General features: G+C 32.5%; 1 long non-coding RNA gene across 1 annotated transcript; it reads left to right on the top strand.

The window, feature by feature from the left end:
• Nucleotides 1–601: 601 nt before the first annotated feature.
• Nucleotides 602–13,641, top strand: LOC146996965 (uncharacterized). Its single transcript, XR_015041831.1, has 3 exons — nt 602–758; nt 8,300–8,446; nt 13,261–13,641. It is a non-coding gene; the product is annotated as an uncharacterized LOC146996965 (long non-coding RNA).
• The last annotated feature ends 13,140 nt before the right edge of the window (nt 13,642–26,781 follow it).

Raw genomic sequence — 26,781 nt, forward strand, 5'->3', positions numbered from 1 at the left:
ATTAGACTTTAATCATGGAACGAAGAGGATTAAATTACATTCTCCGAATTAAATTATTTCAGAAATATGCATTTCAGCTTGAAATTTTGTCTGTTTTTCCTCATTCTTTGTCTGGTTGCTTACCAAAATTCTGGTATTCTTCCAGGAGTCATCTTCATCCTTCCCTCTGGAAAAAGTATACTCGTGTGCAAGATTAAGAGAATTTGCAAATTATGTCTATTATACGAAAATTATTTAACCAAAGGTACTATTTATACTGCCGAAAAATTATGCAAATATTCAAAGTCGAATACGTAAGCGTATACGTGCATTATCTGCGGATGTCTGATTGTCAGACATGGCCTCCAAAGAAAAAAACACAAACATAAAGAATAGACATCTCTATTTATTAACATTGGCAACAGTAGTTCAGTTTAAAAAAAGAGACATTTGACGTTGGCTGTAGTATTCTTTCAGTATCGTTTGCGATTTTATGTTGATATGCTGTATTTACCAATACGGTTAATCGGTATAGTGCCACGTCCACTAGATAAAGGTGGACGTGGCGCTATACCGATTAACCGTATTGGTAGAGGGGTGGTGCCCACGTCCTCCGTCGCATGTCGCATGTATTTTGTAATTACATTTTGTTTTCGTGTTTGTCGTAAGAATTATGAAAAATAAAAGTGCTTTATACAAAAATTAGTCTTCAAGTACTTCTTGATGATTTTCTACCTATTAGGCTCATCCCTATGTTTGAATCTTCGGAAGAAAGAAGGGTAAGCGAAACTTTTTTTCTAAATTTAGAATTTTTGAACTTCTAGAATTCTGAAAATTTTTTTCCAAGCATTCCTTGCCGGGATACCGAGATTAATTAATTGATTTTTATATTCTGAAATTAAATTCTGAAATTCTAAATTTAATTTGATTTAAGAGTATTCTCAGAAATTTGTATATGTGTTAAAATATGGCCGAAGCACAATCATATGAGTTATTATAAAGGAAACGTAAATCGCTGAGAACAGCTGTTGCGAAGACAGTTAATGATTTAAAAGTTGAATTATCGAAAACGATTTAAATGCTGACAAGATAGATAAGTTTATAGAAATCCTTTTCATTAAATCTGAACCTCTAGCTTTAGTTGATCAACAACTTGAACCACTTTTGAAGCCTGAGGAATTTGATATCGAATTTGAAACTACGCAAAAATACAGAGAAATGTATTGCTTCGGCAACTTCGTGCGAAGAAGAAAATCGAAGAATTATAAAAAGCTCATGCGGGACAACTTATGGGCCTCTAACGGTCCCTCCATTAGAAGAAGTTTGGAACACTGATGGCATTCCAATTAAAGTTTCATAATTACCATATTGTCGCATTCTATGGAAGTGAAGGCACAAAATGGATCAACTTTTGGAATAAATTCGGAAAACACAGCTGTTTACATCAATGAGTCCCTAAGCAAAGTTGATAAATTTAATTATTCAAAGGCTTATATAGGGTGATCTGCTTTGAACACTGTAGAGAGTCTTTCTATTTCGGCAGAAGCCTACGATAAAGCTGTACAGTTATTAAAGAACAGATTTGCCAATCGCCAGATATTGATTTACGCACACATATACAAGATTTTAATTATGCATCCATTAAAGAACACTAATGACATTAAATCTTTTAAGAAATTTGTCGATGATTGTAATGTGCAATTTGAAACCACTATACATGTCTCCCAAACATTGTGGAAGTATTTTGTACCTATGCTATTAAAACTTACTTTGACCGATTTAGTGTTAAATTATAACAAATCATAAAAAGATAAATCTAGTTCGGACATTCGTGAATGCGTGAATGGACATATTCTAATTATAAATCGTTTTTCGAATTATGTGGTCGAAAACAAGATTCTAGTACAACTTTATGTATAATATAAAGATATAGAAGGAGATTTTATATTTTATAAGATTATTTAGAATTTGAATAAAAAAATTCGTTGTTTTCACATTTCCTGCTTCAAAATAACCCAATGAAACGACAGTGGCGCCCAAACTAAAATGTGGTGGACAATAATTCGTCACCATCAGGATTTAACGATTGGGTTCACTAATCCCAGGTGCCCTTATTTGTGATAGGGTAGTATGTAAGGTATCTAAGGTATCTTCTTTTCAGCATGCCTTCGTGGTGTAACGGTAACACACTCGGAGCGTATTCGAGAGGTCCAAGTTCGAATCTCAGTGAGGACATTGCTCATTTTCCACCTTCTCTGTTTCAAAAAAATTCCTAATATCTCCACAAAATATATCATAAACTTTACTCTCGTAAACGAACATGTTAGGAAAGAATTATTACATAAATCTTATAAACAAATTGCATGGATTAATTAATGCGTAAAAATATAAATATTTCCTAGGAATTAAGGGAAACCTCATTTTCGGTTATAGTTTATTGTAAAAATAATAAAAGCGAATTTTAGAGAACAAATAGTAATTAGCATTTTAACTCTTAATTCTGCATTGATAGAGTAAACCAGAGTTTCTTAAACAGTGAGTCGTGGCTCCCATGGGGGTCGTGGCACCTGCAGCAGGGGTTCGCCAAAAATTTTAGCAGTTTTAATATTTATTTAACTTATTATAATAATTTTACAATTAACAAATATTTTTACACAATTATCCGAAAATAGATAAAGATGCAGACAAAGAAAAAACGAAAACGTTTAGACACATTCCTTTTATAATATAAACGTTCATTTTACTTGCTTTGCACGTTACGCTGTCATTTCGTCTGTTAATTATTTAAAATTTTCCTATTGTTCTGTGTCTTAAAATTAGAAATTAAAATTAATGAACCTAAAACTGGAATAGTATAGTACAGTACTAGTGAGAAAACTGACAGTTTCGCTCACGCGTGTGTCCGATTTGCGCAATGCTTATGGGGTCCCACAAAAGTTTCGTAAATATTAGAGGGTCCTAGGGTCTTGAAAAAAATCTCAATGATAGAAAAGGGGTCGCGACTGAAAAAGATTTAAGAAGGCCTGGTGTAAACCAATCATTATCTACTTCTCGGAATTGTTAAGTTGTTAAATTTCTTCGATGATACGAGGTACTTTTGTTTATAACCGCTATCTGTTCATGGTGCGTAAAAAAAATTATATTACCAGTTGCTACCAGAAACATCGCTAGATAACGTGAAAGTGTGTTATCGTAGTATTTGACCTTGACCACGAGAGAAAAACAGAAAGGCAGAAAAAAAATCATTTATGAGTAAAACGGGTAGAGTGTTCATTCTGAATTATAAGTACGCTCAAAATTGTAACAAAATTGTAAAACTGAAATACACCGTCAGCTATAATATGTTGTATAGCATGAAAAATATTGATCCTGCATAAATAACAAGGTATAAGAATATGATATATTGATAAAATATTATGTAATCTCGTTTCGTGACGTTGGACAGCAATACTCAATGAAAACAATTCAAACTTTAATTTAAAAATAAAACTACTGAAGCACAATTATATGTCATGAAATTTTACGCAGAGATTACCTAGGAAAAAAATTCTGATGTGAAAATCATATGACTTCCTTGTATAACCTATCAAATTAGACATATTTTTTGCTGCATTTTATTTAAACTCATCTCCTCGAATTTCATTAGAGATAGATTTCTCATTAAATTAATTCAGTCTCACTTCGCGGCAAGGCAAAAATAGATAAAAACTCAAAACATCTTCATTAAAAATTGTAAAATACAGGAAAACATAAAACACCAAATTTAGGTAAAAAGTTAAATATGTATATATATATATACAATTAAAATTAGAGTTTTTAAACAAATACAAGCAATTCAGCCAGCGGGCAAGAAGGGAGATGTTTTGGTGCACAAAATTGAATGTTTACTTTTCCGTCCCAGTCGGCAGAACTATAGTGAAGGTGCAGAAACTGAGTTAATCCCCTATTCTACTGAGTTTCAACTGTAAACAAATGTAGGTTCTTTAGGGTCAACTCGCCACTTTTAAATTGTTGATAATTCTACAACTATATTGCATACAGATTAAGGCACAAAACCCTTAACCGGAACGTAAAAAACCACACAATTTAATCACTTTTAAAACAAAAAATGCACAATTTACCAACATATAAGAATAAAAAACTTAGCTCACCGAGATGGATTACAGAGTGGGAATATATATATATATATTTATATACGATTGGTGCAGCCGATTGCAACAAAAAGGAGCGGTGCACAGCTACATGTTATAGCTGTGCCATATACAAAATTTCAACGTTCTAAGGCTAATCGTTAGACGAGATACATGCATGTGCAGATGTCAGGATAAAATCGCTTCTGAATCCATCTTAAATCCATTTCACAATCCATTTTGGAAAAATTAATCTTTTATTCTGCCCGCACATACATATGTAAAGCAAAACTTGCGGTTAAATGGAATCGAGAGGGGTCAAAATGGATGTTTTCTTTGAAATAAGATACCCAAAATTTTTCGAGATTACAGTACTTCCTTTACTTCGTATAAGAAAGTAAAAAGGCTTATTTCCTGCACTGTTGGTTCGAGTGGTATTCCGTTATGTTGAATGTAAAGTGGCTTCCCTCCCCTGTTTTGCAATGTTAGGATTTTTCGACGGCATGGCTTCTCTCGACATCGTTTAAATTCAGCATTCATGAAACTTGGAGCACTCGAAAATTCATTAAGGTCCTAACACCCTAAAGAACTAATAACCCTAATAAACTCTTAAAAATTCAATAAATATGCAAAATTAAGTCCCCCTCCCCCCAAAAAAATTTTAGCAAATCAGAAACGCAGCTCAGAGTACAATAAAAATAACAATTTCTAAAACTTTGATGCAAAATAAATTAGTTTTCCTCGAAAGCGAAAATTCATACAGACCACGGATCTTCACTTTGCTGCTAGCTTCAACTACTGTGAGTTTTTAATAGTCGATTTAGTTTATTACCCTAAGGCCAATCACGGTAATTTTTTGAATTATGAAGCAATTACACCTTACATCTGGACGCGGCGCTGTTATTTTGATATAGAGTTCAAAGCTAAGTTTGTAAAATCACAAAGTTCTCATCAGCGAGTGAATTGAGTCTTAAAGTTTTGAAATTCGTCTCTAATTCATATATATAATATTTACACAGTCTTTTAGGTATGTAGAATGTTGGAACTTACAATTTCTTGGTCCCATGACGTGAACCAGCTACTGGGAAAGTTTCTTTCCGAAATTGAGATTAAACTAATCTTCAACGCGAAATTTTGTAGATTTAACTACAGGTACTTGAGTCATTTAAATAAATTCATTTAATGTTGAAACTTCACTTTCATAATTTACTTAAATGGAGAAATATTCTAACGAAAATTCATGAGAAAATCAAACAAAATATTGTACTTATCAAAGCTCTTCAATCAAATGCAGGTGTTTCTCGTTTTTCAAAAGCAAAGTATTCCGATAAAATCTTTTCATAAGTTGAAAGAAATGAGAAAAATATTTGATCTAATAAAAATATTTAATATATCGTCTGAGAAAAATATTTGATCTTTCCCCAAATCGTTTAAATAATACAATAAGATGACCATAGACAAATATGAAAAATAAAAAATAATACCGTAATATATAGAAGATAACATTAATATGAAGTAGCAAGAGAAATTGTATGGTTAATATAAAATCCATAAAATACAAAACTAGACGTCGATGTAGTTTTTCTTTGCAGAATCAAGAAGATAATGAGAACTGACTAGTGACTATATTAAATTAATCAAATTTAATCATGGATGCTTAGTTCGCATGCAATATATGAATCATTTTGTTAGCAAACATAATTTTGTCGGGAGTAACCATATCAAAGATCAGTTGTTGTGTTGTGATTTATCTCATTTGTCTGACAGTAACATCAAAACAAGCTCACGAAATTCATTGTGGCAAGGACTGCAAGATCGCGCCTGTCGTTGGTAGAAGCGTTGAGGTGACAGTACGATTTTGCTCAGTTCCGCCCCCAATTTTGAAGACTTAAAAGTACCCTAGGAAGGGGACGGGTCTGAAGATCTTCCACTCCTCTTTCCTTACCATCATCCTCTCGAGAGGACTTTCGGCTCAGCGCATAATTAGATTGTCCCCATTCCCACAGACACTATACATTTACAAACATCCATGCTTCTTCGAGATTCGATCTTCTTCGGTACCATGGTAGGTTTCCCTAACCACTATCCGGGTGGCTCTAAGATCTACCGCTAATGAATATATGAACCGCCATTAACAAAACGGTGTCCTTGGATCGACCACTCACGATAGCCACTGGTGTCGATTATCGAAGGTCCGCACAGACTTTGAGAAAAGCAATGGCTATACACATTACAGCATACAGCATTTAACGTCAAAGAATGATCAGTTTGACGACAGTTATTACAGTAGTTATATCAACAAGTGATCAATACTCTCCAATCGTTTGTGCACGGGGGCTAACAGAACGTAACGTACAGTTACTTTTTATACCGTATGATAAATATTCCTTGCTCGGAGAGGGAATTAGTATAATGTTACTATGTTTATTTAATTATTTTTTTAGAAAAGAACATTTGTTGTTGCACCTACTCACGAAATGAAAAAGAACAAAAAACCCACTGTAATTATTTTTTTTCCATTAATATTTTACATAAGTTACACATTTGCCAAACATATTAAGTCAATTTATACTGGAGTTCGATCCAAATTTGAATCCCGGCAAGGAAGCTTGGAGTTTTTCGTGGCATTTCCAATTGCAATGTTAATACAAGCCAGTTCCTTTAAAAATTTTCACTAAGGCCCTCTCTATTATAAAATAACCCTCTCATGGTTTACCATTAGTCTATTAACCAATCATTTAATCTTTGTGAAGATATTCCTTGAGTGCGTTGTCATTTTAAGTAAAAAATATGCCGTTCGGAATCAAACCAAGAAAGAGTACTAGGTTTCAACGGTTCTAACTTATTGCCACAGTCCCACTTCCAGTGACAAAAGACCTTACGTTTCCTGCAAATGAAGTATTACGAGAAGAATCATTATACATGAGCAGTAGAAGTAGGATAAAACCCGTACATTCCTAAAAATAGTGTCCAAAATTTGAATGCATCCTTAGTTTCTCCAAAGCATGAAAAGCCTACTAGTGGGCCGAGTGGTAAAGTCGCTGAACATAGGTAGTTCGATCCAAGGCTCGAATTTTGCGTACGGGCTGGTTGCATGGACGTTTGGAATTGCTTTCTACATCTATAACGTGTATACGAGCCAGTTTCTGTTAGAATGTCCTCCACGAAGGCATCCCTCCCCTTAGGCAAATAGCCCTCAAGGCTTTGCCGTAATTAAATAACCTAACCTAACCTAACCTAACATTTTATGCACAACACGCATTCATCTAAATTAGCTTAACACGTTTTTAAAAGTTTATTCAAAGCAAAAAAATAAATTAATAAGTTTAATTTTACTTGGTTTAATCCTTTGACTACAAATTAAAAAAATACCTCGTTTTCTATCCAAGTAAAAAAATATGTCATAAATAAGGTAAGTTTACCATTTGAGACTTTTTTCGACAAACGGTTTTCAAGCCAAAGGCAGGGAGACGTTTGTCCCAGCCGTAGTTAATGGTGGGATCCATATGTCCCACACGTAGCGTTCGACTTACTATAAGCACATCTATTATTCTGGAAAACTTTATTATATGAAATAGATTTACATTGGATGGTAAAGGGTAAAGCATTCTTACATTACACATTGGGCATTTCACTTTTTTCACTTTTGTTCTTTTCTCTATGTTCATTTGCGTACAACGAGCACAGCGAGTAGTAGTCAAAGGGTTAAAGTACATAAATTCAGGTATAAAGTAGCAGGGGCATTTTGTCATGAAAGTCAAGAAAATGCCTCTTTCTCGTGATAGTTTTGGGAAACTTTGGCGTTCTTAGCGAAACTCTGTGCTTGTTTGAGGGATTAAATGCATTTCCACCATTTAGAAAACTTAATTTTATCCCCTTCATACGTCGTGATATCCTTTGTATATAATGATCTAGTCTGATTTTCAGACTGCTTTTGGTGTAGTTATTTGAGTATGACTATTTCTTGAAAGGGAAATTATATGATTAATTAAAGAATTAATTCAAAGTTTGTAGAGACATTAGGTTAATTGGAAAAGCCAGAGGAATGAAAAATTAGCAACCGCCATCGCCGGGAATCGAACTGCGGACCTCTGGAATACCGGCCCAGTATGCAGAACCACTACACCACGAAGGCACGCTAGAAAGGCGGGAGAAATACCTAAGTTGATTTAATTTTTCTTCTTCTTTAGATGAAATGTCTACTTACTTGCACTATGTAAGGAGACTTAATTTCTTTGAAACTCCTGACTATGATTATTTAAGAAAACTTTTTCAAGATCTCCTCGAGAAAAAAATATGTAGATGATTTTGATTTCGACTAAACAAGAAAGCAACTGGTAATTTTTTTACATAATTATGTATAAAAAAGTGAAATTTATATGTGTGTATTTATATTTCCTAAGAGTGACTGATGAGATTTATCTCTTAATTTTGAAAGAGATTAAGATTTAAGAGTGCTTAGTAATTTTACCGAGTGAAAGAAGTTCGAGGTATGAGAAAGAAATATACAATTAAGTTTAGTTGTATGTGCGGATGGTTAAAACTGAAGTACGACTAAGTAAATTAAAACTAAAGTGTTTTTAGCAATTTTTTAACTTTTAGTGGGACACAGCTAGCGGGTTAGTAGTTAAAGGGTTAAAAAGAACATTTTTACTTGTCCACAAAGTAGAGCAACAGATGTGGATAATTGAACTTTGGGATAAAATGTTTTATACATTCTTGATAATATAGAGTGTGATAACTGGAGAATTGATAAATGGAGTTCTGCTATATTTAAAAAATAAACTCCACTCGAATTGCTATTGGAAATAAATAATTTATTACGTCATTTTGGAAGTTGTTGTAGTTACCAATCATACTTCCCGTCAATGGTCAGCACAAGCCCACAACATTCATCATGGGAAGGAGCTAAATGCCCCTATCGTTGACATGAGCCTTGAGCAGTATATAGGTGACAAACCGACTTAACCTCTCGAGGAAACTTTCGGCTCGCCGCATGTTCAAAGTGCCCCATTTACAAACATCCATGCCTTCTCCGGGATTCGAACCCGGGTTTTCAGTACGGCAGTCAGAGTCACAAACCACTATTCCTTTTTTCGTATCCTCTACTTTAATAAGCAATTAGTTCAAGTAATTTTTTACAAACGCTACCAGTTCTATACATTGAAAGATAAATATTTAATACGAGTATAAGGAAATTTTTAAAAAAATGGGGTGAAAAAATATAAAAGCTTGCATTTAATTCTCAACTTGTATAACTATAGATTCAATATTAATTTTTATGCAACAACACAGAAAGAATATTAAATATGATGTGTTTTCTGATTTGAAGGAGCATTAAATTTTTAGTGATAAAGGAGAATATGAAGTATTGCATAATTTTCGGAAACAACTATTCCTCTAGCCATTTCTGAAAACAATTATTTGATTCAGGATAATTTTAATACGTAGCAATGTGCATTTTAATTTCTCAAACAACATGAAAAAAATTATCACCAAAACAGATAAATGAAATATATGATCCAAAATTATGAATAAATCAAAACAATCGCGTTAATTATAAATGTATTTTAAAAATTATAAACATTAGTAGCTTGTAAAAACTTTAAAATCTGCATTCTTCTCAAAAGATTTTCGTAAAGTGTTTTTCAAACAGCATCACTTGATAAAAATTGCGTTCTTTAAAATCTGAAGATAAAAGTCATATACGACAACAACTGACAATGAAACTCAGAAACTTCTTCTATGTTATCAATCAATAATTGCAAAAGCGAGAGACAAGGCATTATCTGATGAACAGATAAGTCTGATTAATAACTAACTCCCTTTAACAAACTCCAATTTTTATTTATTTTATTTGACTTATCAAAAATCACGCGTGCTTTTTACGTTCTAAGTAGAATGTCATTCATGAAATTGCGTTTTATTTATTTATATTTATCATTTATTTTCTACACTGTCTTTCAGACAATCAAACTGGAGGGGAGGGATTAAGGGCGATAATCAGCTAACTCTGCAGTACAGGAAGGAGAACATGCGCATCGAACTAAACAAAAGAATTTCAAATAAATGAAATTTTACCATAAAAAAATTCTGAAAGCTTTTTGATTTTATATTACCCTTAAAGGGGCCTTTTTTTTTTTTTTTTTTTTTTTTACTTTTCGTGTGTTACCTTTATTTATTAAATATCATGCTCTTGCCATTTAAACCATAAAATTCAATTCGATAGCAGTATCACAATCTAATTCTAAAAAAGCATATGTTTAGAATTTCTGATACACGGGTTCGCGCACTGGAGATAAAAATGTTCTTGCTTTCGTACAGTGTTGCAGCCATTGCTCGCTTTAAAATCATTTTGTTAATAAAAAACTCATAAATGCTTTACAAAATATGAATTAGCTAATAAAGCAAATTCCAAATTTGGGCTTCCAAATGCCCATATATGAGTGGAGGGCTACGTTATTCAAAATTTTGCCAGAAACGTGAGTACGTTCATGCAGATTCTTCATTAATTAAGACACAATAACACGCCGAATAAATACTAATTCAGAAGTCAAACAACAAAAATCAGCGTTAATTTACAAAATTTTCACAGGACTAGTTTCGATGGTTTTACCGAACCATCATCTTCAGCTGCAAAACCGCAAATGAACAAGATAGGAAATAATGTTTAGATAAGATAAGAAAGCCTGGACAAGAATAAGCAAGTGGCGCCATCTGTTGGCAAAACCAGAACTAAAACATAATTTCTCTAAAAGCCGAAGGCAAATTTGGATTGGAATTAGGATCGTTAACTAGAACAGAAAGATTTTTATGAATGTGAAATGCCTCTAGAAAATCCAGTTCTCCAATGGAAGATGTTTTTTGAATAATTTTGGCAGCAGAAAAATTGAAAGTGTGATTTTCGGACCAACAATGTTGAGCAACAGAAGACTTCTGTGTTTCCTTTTTTCTAACATATGCCTCATGTTCTTTGACGCGAAATTTCAAGGCTCTCTTAGTTTGGCCAATGTAAATTAAACCGCACTGGCAAGGAATCCTATAAATACCCCAGGAATTCATATCCGGAATGGGGTCCTTGAGTATAGAAGTTGGAATTTTATTGATGGGAGAGTAAACAACCCGAAAGTTAAATTTCTGCAAAATATGTGCAACTTTATAGCTAATTGATGGAAAGAAGGGAATGACAACAGAATTTTTATAATCTCCTAAAATAAGAGTGTGGCTTTTAGTGTGTTGAGATGAGAATTTTTTAACTGCTTGATTAATAATGTTAGGTGAAAAGCCCCTGTCAATAGCTATTGCTTTTAAATAATTTAGTTCTTCATCAAGGGCTAGTTTGGAGGAGCAAACTTGAAGAGCACGGAAAACATAGGAATAAAATGAAGCTAACTTTTGTTTAGTCGGATGACATGATTTAAAGTGTGGTGGAAGGCAAACCGATGAAGGTTTACGGTAAACTGTAGTACTGAAGTTGGATGTGTTACGTGTGACCAGAATGTCGAGAAATGGAAGAGAATTGCAAGTCTCAAGTTCAAAAGTGAACTGAATAGCAGGATCAATAGAATTCATTGTTGAAAGAACTCTATTTAAATCATCTTTATTACCTTCAAACAGGGTAAAAGTATTGTCTACGTAGCGGAACCATGCCGGGAAGTTTAAAATTTCAAACAATTTTGATTCATAATAATGCATGTAGATATCAGCCAGGATGGGACTGAGGGGGCTTCCCATGGCTAATCCCTCAGTTTGCTTGTAATGTTTATTTTGGAAAACAAAATGTGTTTGTTTTGTGAAAATTTTGTAAATTAACGCTGATTTTGTTGTTTGACTTGTGAATTAGATTCTTCATTATTTAATTTCTTTAAATATAATGCAGGGTACTACTATTTGGTAGCAACAATTTGAAAAGTGAAACACCATTTTATAGTGGGCGACGGAAAATGCCAAAACGAAATTAATAGCCCTTCTGGGCAAATTGCTACTTTGGGCTAAAGAAGGTTTATTGAAGTCAATTTTCTTTAAAGCAATAATATTTTATTTCAAAGTATGTATTATCATTGCAGTTTACTAAGAAATTTAGACTTTTAAAAGTTAAGGAGTAACATTTTCATAGTTTCAAGAGAATTCAAAAAAAATTTTCAGAACTCTTGAATTCTAAAACCATTTCTATAAAACCACTATAATATTTACTCAAAACTAAAGTATCTCCCAATGAAATATAAACTCTTCGTAATTCTTAATCACGACAATGTGATGCAAATGACGTCGATGATTTTTTTTAAACTAAAGATCTGATTTATTCACTTTCATAGAATTTGTTTCTTGAACATCTCAAAAGAAAACTCTTCTGTGGTGTTTATTCTTTTTGGTAAGCAGATTTAGCATTCTGGTAAAATGACACGGACTTTCATCTTGACGGAAATATTTATTGTAAGCAATCCTGTAAAATAAATGCACAGCTACGTCTTGAATAATTAAGCCTTTTCTTAATTAAATAAGCATTAAAATCTCTACCTAATGTTAACTTAAGATGAAAAAATATCATACATTTTCTTTTTTTTTTTTACCATATGGCATTGCTATTTTTAACTCATTTAAGTATATGATTTTATATTCTATGTCTTGTATTCCTAGGTATTTAATTTTTAAGATAATAGGTTAACTGTATCTGTTTAACTTAAAATTATTTCAGCATTAAATGGGAATCAGTATCTGAAGATCAGATAGCTTTTTTTAGAAAATTTATTATTTTTAAAGTCGTTAATTTTTAGCTATTTAAAACATTAATGGTCTGTGAAATGTTAGATTATCGTTTAAAGTTTTCAGATTGGAATTTAATTTTTATAATTTTGTTCTGACATGAAACGGAATCTACAAATTAATTCAAAAAATGTGCTTCTCTTTCTTTGTCATAATATCTATCTTACAATAACATCTGCTTCTCATGAAATTTTGAGATTAGGCTATCAATAACTTATTGATAAAACAATCTTCTGTCTAATTTTAATTCTTTTGTGCTTTCAAAATTTAAACAAAATGCAAAATTCAAGAACTAGACCTACGAATTCGAATTCTAATCATTGGAAAATTTTATTGATAAACTCTATTTTTAACAGACATTTATCTAACTTATTTTTTGGTTATTTAGAAACTGGAAAGCAATGCGAAAGCAGATGAACTAGAATGGAATGTGGGATGCATACCATACGCAATACTGGTGAGCCTATTCGCAGTTCATCAAAGATTAATGCTTTGTAATATTTCTTAATTAAATAGCTCCTTAAAATACCATTACGGTAATTTAGAATGTTTGCTGTTCACTCCCATGTATGTATCATCCATTGGCCTTGATAAGTGTTGCTAATAAATGAAGCGCAAGCTATTAATTTTATCTTCCAACTTTTTTCAGAATGTTACTTGGCAAATTATAAGAATTTTTACTTTATATTTCGTATTTAATGAATCTATATTTACTTAATTAACTGAACGATATTATCAGTAAATGCGCTTCTTAAGATCTTGTCTCTTATTTTCTTTTGAAAATAATATACCTAATTGATATGAATTAAAATTGATTAAAATGTGGCATTATGATTAATAAAAGATTTTTTAACATTATGTACTTGATATAAAATCGTTTGTTCCTCCTCTCTTTAATGTTAACTGAACTTGGTATATATTTATTAATCTCTCTATTTTTATTAAACTTATTTGATTCCCTTCTTACACAGTTCGAAATTCAGGTTAAATCAAAATAAAAGTCGCAGGCATTTTCTGAATTAATTTTAAATTTTAATTTTTTAGTAATTTTTATAATTTTTTGAAAAGAAATATGAATTAGAACCTATAAAATTTTTGCCTCATCTTAAAGTATGTGAGTTTTCAGGCATATCTGCAATAAATTAGAATTTTCTATTCAAAATTTCCCAAGCTATGCATGAATATATATATTGGCACGTTTTAAAATTTGACATATTTGTCATAAGCGATATTAGTGCCAAATATGGTTTACGCACTTCGTTAAAATTATTTAAAATTATGAAAGATGCGCCTTTTATTCCCCTCGTAAGTCCTGCTCCTGCACAATGAAAGGAAAGGGAAAATTAGTTACCATAAATTAATAATTTCGCCAAGTAAACTATACTTGGTACAATTGAAAAAAGTGAACCAAGACAAATTTTTATATTTCTCAGTATGGTTCTCACCAAGTTTTACAAAATTTAAAATTTAGGCACATTTTGAGTGGTAGTATCATCGAAATATATATATAAAAAAAGATATGTGATTTCAGAAAAGGCCAGATTTTGTGTCAATGTACCTATGTTAAATCAATGCTGTATATAAATCTAATACTTATCCTAAATTGCACTTTTGAGACAAGGAAAATGCAAGTTAAATTTCGTCAATCTGCCCATTAGAACATGAGCTGTGGAGTTACACCCATTTATTTTTTTTTTTCCTTTTTGGTGCAAGGTGTACATCGGTTTACCGCTCCACCAGCGGCCGAGCGGTAAAGTCGCTGAACGCTGGTAGTTCGGTCGGGAATTTGAATCCCGGCGAAAGGGCTGACTGCATGGGCGTTTTCGTAGTTTTCCCCATGTGGAAAGTGTATGCGAACTAGTCCTCCACGGAGGTGTCCCTCCTTCTTTGGCAGATAGCGCTCGAGTGCTTTGCGTAATTAAATAAACCAAACCTAATGTAATGCTTATTGAAAAGTATATAAAGGGTAAGAGTAACTTATCAACTCCAGTTTTCGCAGCATTCTCAAGTTCACATTTGCCTCTAGCATAAAACGTAAAAACTGGAATTATGAAAGTGCGAAAAAGATTTGTTTTTCTCTATCTATCTCATGAGTGTTATTGCCACTGTGATAAAAAGGTGAAACTTTTATTCTAACATATCACTATCCGATATATACAAAACTGTTCATCAAGCCAAATATTCTCTTGCGTTAGAGAATCTTTAACTATGATATAGAGTTAAATTTCTCTTGTGAAATAATAAACGGTTGGAGTTTGATAAGAGATATAAATCTAAGCTGTTTGTGTGATTGAAAACTTTGTAAAGTTTCATGAAATGGGCGGTTCACTCAGCTGAGTAATTCGTAGAAGATAAGCGCACAGATACCGTTGATGTACTCGGGAGCACGTTCAGCTCATGTGTTGTGAGGGTGTGCAAGGGATTCCAATTTTATTGCACCATTAGAAATGTCATAATAAAAATGATATAGACAGGTCTTTTCATTGCGGTGTGTTACTACAGCATTATTGACTTAAGAAGCATTGTTCTAACAGCTGTTGCTACCTAAACGCCACCAAGATCTTTAGTTTACCTATCAGAAATTATAAAGTCGTTTGTATCGCGAAATGTATTATTTTTATTAACTGATTTAAAAATAATGTAATAATAAGTTTGCCTTTATTTTTTACTTGTCAGTCTGCCTGACTTTTAACCCTTTGAAAGCCAAAAACGCTCGAGACAGCCTTTTATTCAAACGACCACAGCCGCATGAAACAGCTGAGACTAAAATGTTGTTTTCTTCCCTCCCCCTAAGGTATGCATTTGCAGATGCGGTTTCCCCAAATGCATTGTATAAGTTTATTGCAGACAGCTTGTCCTAAAAGACTAATGAAAGTTTCTTTGTTAGGAACTAGAAAGAATGTCATTTGAAATCTTTACACCTCTTTGTGCGTTAATGCACGAAGAGGGGAGGAAACGGACGGAACGTGTAATGGGCGTTTCGTTATTTTGAGCGCGAAGGTTTTGGTTTTCTATGTGTTAAATGCTTGAAAATAGTTATGAAATAGTTGAAGTTCCAGGAAGACTCTATTCTATTTCAAGTTATATGTCTGAAAAGAACTACGTTATGGCAGTAGGTTAAATAATAGCTTCTTTGAGATAAAAAATTAATTCAACCTTTTTCAGTTGCAATTAAAAATGTATTGAATTAAAACAGATTTTTAAAAACCTTTTAAGTATAACGAAGAAAACAAAGAGACGGTTATTTTTATTGTTCTTTAATTCTCTTCATATTGTAATATGACGGTGTGAATTAATTTTATATCTTGACAAATTATACGAATTTTCGCAAGCACATTATTTATTATTTAAAATGACACTCTTCTAAAGAGCAAAATTATATGCAAGATTTATTTAAAAATTAACAGTGTATGCCTCAAAAACGAGTTCTTTTCGGTTACTGGTGGTTCTAATTTCTCAAATAAAAATAACGCACACGTATATAGTATGTTACCGATAAAGTGCAAAGATCAGTTAGCTAATCTGCAGATTAACTAGGCTGATGCGTTAAAATGCGTGAAATTGTTTTATTTCTCAAATCTACATAATCTACACATTAGCTACTAAGCACTCGTTAAAGTGAAAATAAGATCTTTGCTAGAACAGCAATGCTTCTGTGGGTTTAAAACAGCCACCACTTACACTTTTGATGGTTTTACCGAACCATCATCCTCAACTGCAAAAGAGCAAATGAACGAGATAAGATATAATGATTACATAAGCCTGGACAGGAGATAAGCTACTGGCGCCATCTGTTGATGAAACCAGAACTAAAACATAATTTCTTTAAAGGCTGAAGGCAAAGATGGTTTGGAATTAGGGTCATTAACAAGAACAGAAAAATTTTTTTGAATGTGAAATGCCTCTGAAAAATCCAGTTCACCAATGGGAAAATCCAGTTTCCATTGGTGGAAACTGGATTTTTCCATCGGTGAACTGGATTTTCTAGAGGCATTTCACATTCAAAAAATCACACTTTCAAATTTTCTGCAGCCAAAATTATTCAAAAAACATCTTCCATGCCTATACTTTCAGAAGCCATTAAATTCGTATAAATGGATGCGAGTGACATGTAAATTGGGCTAACAATGCTCGGCCAAAAGAAAGCCTACTAAGGCTACTTAAGGCTACTAAGGCGACCGAGATATCTCCGGAATAGATGCCGCTTCGATTTTCTTATGAAGGAGTTAACTCTGTCGCTGAAAATATTACGCATATTTAATGCTATCGCCCGTAATATCGAGTGGTAATCGACACTCTGCCATGCACATGCTTTTTTAGCTGTGTGAAAAGTCAAAGGAGCTATTGCGATTGGTTCCTCTATGATCCTGAGTTGCAGTCGAAGTGGCCGCATTATAAAAAAAACTGTAAATTCACTTTGTTTTGTTACTCGATGTGTATTACCAGATTATCAGGCTGTAGCAGACTGTGATGTGCCACTATGTATTACGCCATGTCTCAGAATGTACTATACTGTCAATGACATCTACAGATCGTAAAACGAATTTACTTGATTTTTACTTTAGCTCTTATTTCCTAGTCTAGGTAAAAGTTTACTAGGTAAGCTGCATTACCGTGATTTGTCATTATGGGCTAAAGTTTATTTTCTTGACAACGGACTTCAGTGTCTATTGAACATTTGTCTTTGATACCATCTAATAAAAAAATGTCTTCACTAAAATGAGAATGTAGAAAAAAGAAAAAGAAAACAACGGAAAAAAATAAAATCTGAAAGGTTTTCAGATTTTAAATTACGTCCTAAGGGGTGCTTTTTTTAACATTTTGCGTGTTATCTTTATTAAATATAATGTTCTTTGCACTTAAACCATAAAATTCAGCTCAAGAGCAATATTGCAAAATAATTTTAAATTGAGCATATGTTTAGAATTTCCGATACATTACTTGTGACTAGATTTTTTTGCTGATGCTTCATTGAAGTCCAAATTAACTCGGGTAATGTCATGAACGATAAAAATCATCTTTTTTTCCTCGAAAAAAAAAATTTTTTTTCACCTTACAAAGCTACATCTAGTGAGATATAAAGATGTAATAGATAATAAAAATGTAAAAATTCAGGGATTTTCAGCATAATTTTTCATATAAATTCGGCCATTAAGCGGTTCGTACTAAAAAAAAACTCTCACGTACTCAATATTGTAATTTTCCACTCTTTGCTTACTCTCTAAATAATTATCTAGCTGTACGAAGTGCTCCTTATTTAATACACTAAACCACGAGTTGACAAGCTTTGATGTCATTCGGAACCACATGTTAGAATTAATTTTCCGCTGTCTGTACCCTTAGCCATTATTGCTTCTAAAAATAGCATGGTAGTAAATCGTAGAAACATGGTTGTATTTCTGATTTTGAAAATTAGTGTATGGCTCATATTTGGAAAGTGCTTTAAAAGTACACGCATGTTTCAATTTGAAAAATTTAGATATTAATCTTCAATAAAGCGTTTCGTAGCCTAATTGCAAACATATCAATTGCGTCCAACAATACCAGTGTCATGAATGTTCATTAGAATGCGAGTCATAAAATTTAACGAATTCCTGGACTAAGCATAGGTCCCATTTTACACAGAAAATGTATCTCTTGGACTATGCAATATGCATACTTATACGATCGTCAGTTACTTTCCTTCGAGTCGTCTACTGCACTGGCTAAAATCTGGGCTTCGGTCTGGGCACTGCAGGAGTGGCAAAATCGGTGTGAAAAGCCAAGGAATAGGCAGACTTTTTTAGATGGGCACTGTGTTACCACGTGTGTCTGATGAAAAATAAAGTGAATTTTTTAATATAGTCTTTTTATTGAATTAAGTAATATTTTACCTATATATGTGGGTATAATCGTTGTTAAAGTAAAATAAACGAAAAAAAAATCCTTTACTTGCATTACAGTGCACAGCATATCTTAGAATAATCCCCATGTGTCAGTAACAAGTTCTGTGACTGAAGATAAAAATATGTAGCTTGAACACATTGCGGGTAATGCACAATTTACGAATTGAAAGATACTGAACATAAAGTGGTAAGTTAACAGAAAACTGCGTAACCCATGCATAATGTTTCGAATACGTAGGATTGGCGGAATTTTCGTAGCTCGTACATTTCACATTTTTCGGAAAGTGTTCCTATCACGTGTACTTTATTACTGACTGCAGAATACAGTTCTCGCTTTTAACTACTACTTATCTTATATAAATTTTGTATTTTGTGTCCAAGAAAACAACGCGAACTTTGCGAATATTCTTATAAGTCATTTAATCTGACCCACCAATGGCCGAGCGGTAAAGTCGCTGAACAAAGTTGTTCGGTCTGAGGTTGGAATCCTGCGAACGAACTGGCTGCATCGGAGTTTTCGTGGTTTCCCTCGTGTGTATTGTGTTGTGTTTACGAACAAGTTTCCCTTAGAAAGTTCTCAACGAAGGCATTCCTCACCTTAGGGCAGGTAGCCCTCGAAGCTACCTGCCATAAACCAAATCCATTTAATCTGGATATTAGAGTTCTGCTGTATGTAAAGCATCTGTGAGTACTAGTGAGAGTTTTAATACGTACTTTAATTCCCACAGAAATTCATGTACAACTGCAGAATTGTAAATCTGTTCATTAGCATTTCATATGTGCGAGAAGTCTTAAAGAAGAAGGTGTGTTACATCTTTAGAAATGACTACAGAAAAAGGTAATTTAGTAGTTTATTTTATTAAAGAAGACTTGAAAATAGTAGCTTTTTTTTCTACGATCTTCAAACAAAAATCCAGAATTCGGAGACAGCGTCTAATTTTTAGAGTGGATATTTTAGAAGCATTATTTGATGATTAAATTTAGCGGCATGCGAATTAGTCTACACTATTACGTTTCAGATTAATTCTCACTCCATTAAATTCTAAATTACCAAATAAAGTGTGTAAAAAATTACAGCTGTAAAAGAAAATTATTTAGTCGCTCCCTCCCCAAAGAAAATACTCAGAACTTAGCTTCAAAACTATTTTGAAAGTACAACTGTGTATTCTATCACAAATATTCTATAACACGGTGCTCAGATTATAAAATATTTCGGTAATCTTGAGATGCTAAGCTTTCGTAGAAAATGAAAATCGTAATTTTTTTTAAATGCTGATGAAATAAGTCACGAGATTAGCATAACAAGAAATATATTTCGAAATGTATTAAAGACAAGCTGCTGAAAATTTTTTTATTGAAAGCGATCGGATTTTTTTTTTTTTTTTTTTTTTTTTTTTTGCAACGTTCTTTTTAACCATAAAGCACTGATAAGAAGAATTTCACTTTTAGACTTTTATCCGTCTTTTGTTAACCCTTAAAGATAGTAAGATAGAGCTGCAAGACAGATGAAAATATTCTCATGTACTCCGAAGCATAAACGTCCTTATCAACTGAAATAGAACAAACTGTTCAAGGATACAAAACTTTATCCGACTTTTCGAGTAAAGAGAAAAATATTTCAAAATATATTCGCTCTCTAATAAAAATCCAATGTATGTTGATTTATATCATCAGTTTTCAAAAAAGAGTATATTCCGTTTTAAAGATTTCTTCAGAAATATATAACAATTCTGGAATCGTTTTATTATAAAATCGAAAGAAAGCAACGAGGAAAGGTTTATAAAGCAGTACACCATTTTGGAATTAATTTTTTGGAAAGCACAATGCTCTTGAAAGGTCTCATTTTAAATCCTTTTCTTCCTTCTGTAATGGTTTCTGATGTTTATTATTGAAATTTATAATTCAACTTCATATCTGAAGGAGAAATTAATTGATAGGAATTGGCCTTTTCCTAGATCGTATCACTTCATATATCAAAAATTTTACGTAATTATTAACTCTCCTGAAAAAAAAATTGAAAATTTCAGCATTAACGCTTAAAATTCTAAGTCAGCAAACCTTATATTTCCCGCTTACAGATTAAGATCCACGAGTCACCAAGTAGATAAAATCAGCTGAATACTGAAAGTTCGACCCAAATTTGAATCCCGGCAAGGAAGCTAGTTGCTTGGAGGTTTTCGTGGCATTTCCAACTGCAACGTGAATACAAGCCAGTTCCTTTAAAAAAATTTTCATTAAGGGCTTTTTTTCCATAAGCAGATTTAGCAAGTCCTCCATTAAGACATCCCTCTCTATTATAAAATAACCCTCTCGTGGTTTACCATTAGTCAATTAACCAATCATTTAGTCTTTGTAAAGATAGTCCTTGAGTGCATTGTCGTTTTAAGTAAACAATATGTCGTTCGGAATCAAACCAAGAAAGTGTACCAGGTTTCAACGGTTCTAACTTACTGGCCACATCCCCACTTCCAGTGATAAAAGACCTTATGTTTCCTGTAAATGAAGTATTGCAAGAAGAATCATTATACATCAGCAGTAGAAGTAGAATAAAACACGTACATTCCTAAAAATAGTGTTCAAAATTTAAATGCATCTATATTTTCTCCAAAGCATGAAAAGCCAAGCGGTAAAATCGCTGAACACTGGTAGTTCGGTCCAAGGCTCGAATTCCGCGTACGGGCTGGTTGCATGGGCGTTTGCGTTGCTTTCCCCATGTTTAACGTGTATACGAGCCAGTTTCTGTTAGAAGTCCTCAGCGAAGATATCCCATAGGCAGATAACCCTCGAAGGCTTTGCCTTAATCAAATAAACCAAATCAAAGCATGAAATAATTATCTATCTTTGTAGAACGGATGGAGGATTCACTAGACAATTGGAATGGATTGTTTTCTTATGGCAAAGTACATTAGTCTGACTTTAAAGATAAAAAAGGATACATTCGTGTTGGATTTACCGAAGAAAAAAACGGGAAAGTATGTTGCTCATGAGGAAGACCAAGCTGTCAGCACGTTCAAGAATTAGAAACAGTAGTTGTGGGAGAAATGGCAGGTGACAGCAGGTCCGGACACCCGTACGGCTAACATAGACTAATCGGGTATCGTCCGGATCCCGCAACTATCTGAAGCTACACTCCGAAAAAAACACAAGGGTAAAGTACATAGTCATACAAGGGCATAATATAGATTTTTCTGCATGTCGAATTAAACATTTTTCTGGTTACATCGCATGTTAACATATTGCTACACTATACATTTCATAATATGCATTGCGTTGATCATTGCACTGTATACTTAAGGCACATTTACAACTCAATGCTACACTTAAAGTAGCGAAATGGCAGTGTAGCTTCCGTTTTAGCCATTCGAGGTTTCTAATTGAATGAAAATTTAATTTCCGTGCACTCGTTGGCGGACATTGGCGAGGTATCTTCAGCCACAGCCAACTGGATAGTCACAGATAAGCGCTGAAATCCTTGCTTAAGATATATTTCTGTGCTACTGCAAAATTTTCAAACATATTTCTAAGGTTTAGCACCATTATACAGATAAAATATTAGAACTTCTAAATAACAGGTGAAAGAATTTAGAACTACTGTTGTCTAGCAACATAAATTTGCATTTAAATCCCCTTTTCCTTTAAATTTGAAATGCGTAATTGGATACGAGACTTAGCAGCAGATCTTTGTTCTAAGGCTTCACTGTAACCTACAATCGAAGAAAGAACACATACATGAGCCAAATCTTTTAATCGATAGTCATTTTTATGATTGCTTGTGTTTCAAGCTGACGTTAAGAGCGTTGTAATGCTTTAATTTTTACATAAAGCCTTTTCCCTCTATGCATTATTTAAAAATGTGTATAGCTTCTTAAAAACTTAAAATTTTATAGAAATTATTATGCAGACGATTACAACGATTTTTTTCATGACATTTTATACTTAAAATTGTAGAATATAATGTAAAGTTTTTTAAATCCTTTTAAATCCAAGAATTCTTTTCTCTTGAAAATGATCTTTATTAATAAAACTTTTGCCTCTTTGTAAACAACTTTCTTCCCCTTCAAATTATTTTCGCTTCACTCGAGAAAATGCATATGAAAAGAGGTATTTTATTTTCGAAATTTATTCTACTGGTTTTTTAAGTATACTTTTAAGATCATTCTTTAGCCTCAAAAAATAGTTGCACTTTAGTTAAAAAAACTAGCAACCTCAAATAGGGAAAAGGTTTCTTTGGATAATCAGTTTCTCTTCAAAGTGAGAGTTAGTCTTTTAAACTAGGATTTAGGAGTTTTAATTTAGAATAAAAGCAGCTGAATTAACTTTAAACATTGCAGAGTAGATAACATTAACAAAAAAAAGCGTAACATTATAACAGAATACATAGCATCGTTAATCACATCTTTGGCCAGAGAAAATGTTCACGGTGTTATCTGCCACGTACGTTCTGTAAATAAATCAAAAACTTTGCACCAAGGTAGGAAAATTGAATGCACTTAAAGTAAAATATCTGCAGAAAAATTTTAGTTATTCCGATTCTTATACCCCAAACTAATTGTACATATCTCTTTTGGTAAAATTAAATTATAGTAAATAATTGCTTGTTTTTGTTCCATTTATGCGCCTGTAACAAGATAGTTTATTAGTACATAAATGTAAGATGCTATTAAATTGAATGTATTGTGCATGCAAATTGTTTAATAAATATTTGACAAATATGTACCCTATCAAAATTCCTGGGACAGTTGTTAGGTATGACAGCTGCAAAACATTCTTTTAAAACATAGATTTGATCAAATTGAGGGGATGTTAAATATCTACAGGCAAGGAGTTTTTGCCTCACAAAATAAGCATTACAATTTATGAATTTATCAACCTATCATAATATGCATTACATTAGATTATTTTATTAACCTATTACAGCATGCATTACAGTCTATTACTTTATTAGCCTATTAGTGTGCTTCACCTAATTTTGCTCTAAAGTTTAACATAAGAGTGGGATTTTATTTTTGGTATTATATTCTTACATCATAAAAAATAACCGTTTTATTTTGATAATGAAATACATACATTTTCAAATTTCCTAGTCCAAAATTTAATGTCCTAGTCCAAAACGTAATTAATCGATATAAATTTGCAGATGAGTATGAAGCTAATAGTAATCGAGTTAGTAATAATTCCCTAGTTAAATTTGGCGATAAAAGTTTTATACGAAAACAAAAGCTAAAAATACTTTGATCTTCTAGTGGCTGAGATAATAAAATCTATGAATATATGTATTTTCTTCTATGTTCAATTTCTGCATTCTGTTCAGTTTTAGCTGGCTGCATAGGACTTGGCTATCCTTGCTTTCCCGATATGTAACGTTAAGTATAAGTAAGCTTTTCTTAGCTCTTCTACGAAGTCGACTTTATCCAAATCGGATAGCACAGCGCGCTTTAATGAATTTTATGGTAGATTGTCAACCATTCTTTTAAAATTAAAGTACTACTTAAAAATGAAAATACTGTTACCAGCTTGACTAGTAGCATTTGCTTTCTCATTTGTTTCTCCGAATGAAGGAATACAAGAAATATAAAAATTTGTGCTAGAAATTAAACGGATTTAGCGCAGCCTAAGATTCATTTGGGAAATGCTTTAAACTGTTATCAGCAAAGCTAGTAGTTCCCAGTTGCTTAGTTTTCATTAATTTTTGATGAATTACTTTACATAGAAATTGATACCTATCTGTGATGAATAGCATTTTACAGAGGATTAATGGCCTTTCCAGAGATTAAATCCAAGAGAGTTCAATAACATCTACCGAGTAGACAAATTAGGAATACATGAATAACGAAAATGATATAGCCATGTTTGAAGTCGTAGTTTGTGCTGAAAGAAATAGTTATAGGTATTTCGTAACCGAGGACTAAATTAACGGTGACAAATATTTAGTCTTAAAAATTCTTTTTAGTCCCTAAAATTCTCTAACTGTATAGAGATAAGAACAAACATACGTAAATGGGCATAGCAATTTGAAACCTAGTAATATAACAATGAACGTCATTCATTCATTGAATATAACAATGAACGTCATTCATTCATTGAATATAACAATGAACGTCATTCATTCATTGAATATAACAATGAACTTTAATGAACTTCATTTTTAAGTCATTTTAACTTTACATATTAATAAAAACTGTAGAAAATCCATTTTATAGACCCAGAACTTCAAAACGAATGAATACAGAAATTTTACTTTATTAACATTTATAAATACTATCAACGTTTCCAGAACGTCATACATTTCTTTTATTGGTCTTGCGTAACTATTAACATCATCATTAGCACAAGATAAGGATAAATCTTGAGTTTTATGTAGTTAATGAACTGAGAAAGTTTTAAGAATTACTTTTAATTACTTGAAACAAATCCATGTGTATGAAATACATGTTAAAACTTGTTACCCAGATCTGACAATTCATTAAAACACCATACTTAAAACTAGAAGAACAATGTTTCGCATTTTTAGCAATGGATATGGGAAGATTAATAATTTAATAGTTTTAAGTATTCTTAAGGAAGGCCACGTCTGTTATACTATACTGTGAAACTTAAATCCTATGAACCGTATACAACCGAGCATTCTGAATGATAAAAGCAACAAATAAACTCCGTATTTAACATTAAAAAATGACACATTATGAAGATTGACATTTCAAAGAATTTCAGGTTTAAGAACACAGAATGCAGTTACGTTGAGGAATGTAAAAACATTTATAGTAATACTTTTTCAGTTGGCATTTTTACAACAGATTCTTTTACGTTGCTTAAAATTATAATCAAAATCAAATTTTGAATATATAGAATCATATAAAAGTTTGTAAATACACAATGCAGTTTATAAAATTGTAGGTTAAAATTGTTAGCTTCGTGAAATTAAAAAAGCACTTTACGGCTTCTAACAGTCTGTTGGCCGAAATCCATGAATGAATGTTTAAATCTTGAAACTGTTATTACATTTCTCTCTTTAGTCTACTCAGCGTGGAGATTACAGGTGGTTGAAAGCATATAGTACTTCTCATTAGACCCAGGAAATTATTGAACTTCAATACCTGTTGTCTTCAGAGATTGTGGCCACTTGAAAGCCCATTTATCCGACAACTCTCTTGCGCCAACTAATTCACCAAGAAGAATATCAACAAAATATTGGGCGAAGGCTCTCATTAGTTTAAAAAACATCGCTCTGAGAGCTAAACGTGTAAGAATAGATGGTAAGTTTGGAACAAGTCGACCTTCGCCATCATCTTCTACAGCAGTCATACCCTTCGTGTCGCTCGGAACGTTTGCAGAAATAACCATGCTAACAAAACAAAGTATGCTTGCTAGAAACACTAAATGTTTCATATTTACCTTATGCTAAAACGGCACTAATTTATTTCTAATGTAAGAGCACTAACTCAAAGATAGCACAGTAAGCACTACTGGACCAAAAAATACGCCAACAACTTAGATGGTAACACAAACTGCTCATTCAACTAGTTTTCTGTTGTCTAGGTTTTCAAAGCAAAGGTAAGACTTATAGACTCTTCTGACGTCACGCTCAAAACCAATTAAAAATGTAAACTTTTCTCTGCTCAAAGGAAATACTTCTGTGCGAGCAAAATAAACGAATATGTAAATTGAGGCTATGAATTTTTCAATAAACATATATATATATAAATGGAAATTTTTGCATTAGTATTCTGTATTTATTTCTTCTCATATTTTATTCCAAATGTGGACAACTGTAGAAGTTCTCAGAAATGTTGTGCATTGTACCTCTGCTTCTCAATCAAAATTATAATGCATCCTTAGAATAAAAAAACTCTAACTGATAGATTTCGAAGTTTTGTATAATTTGCATCATAGTGCTATATAAAGTACTTTTTAAAGTTTGTTTTACTGCTGTAATATTATCAATTAATGAAAACTATTATGATGAAATGAGGACTACACGGTTATAGAAGCTATAAATATATCTAAAATATTATATTTCAAGAATC

Source organism: Stegodyphus dumicola, chromosome 6 (assembly GCF_044657685.1).
Source record: "Stegodyphus dumicola isolate Sdum_Otavi_A_Nest chromosome 6, ASM4465768v1".
Taxonomy (NCBI): Eukaryota; Metazoa; Arthropoda; class Arachnida; order Araneae; family Eresidae; genus Stegodyphus; species Stegodyphus dumicola.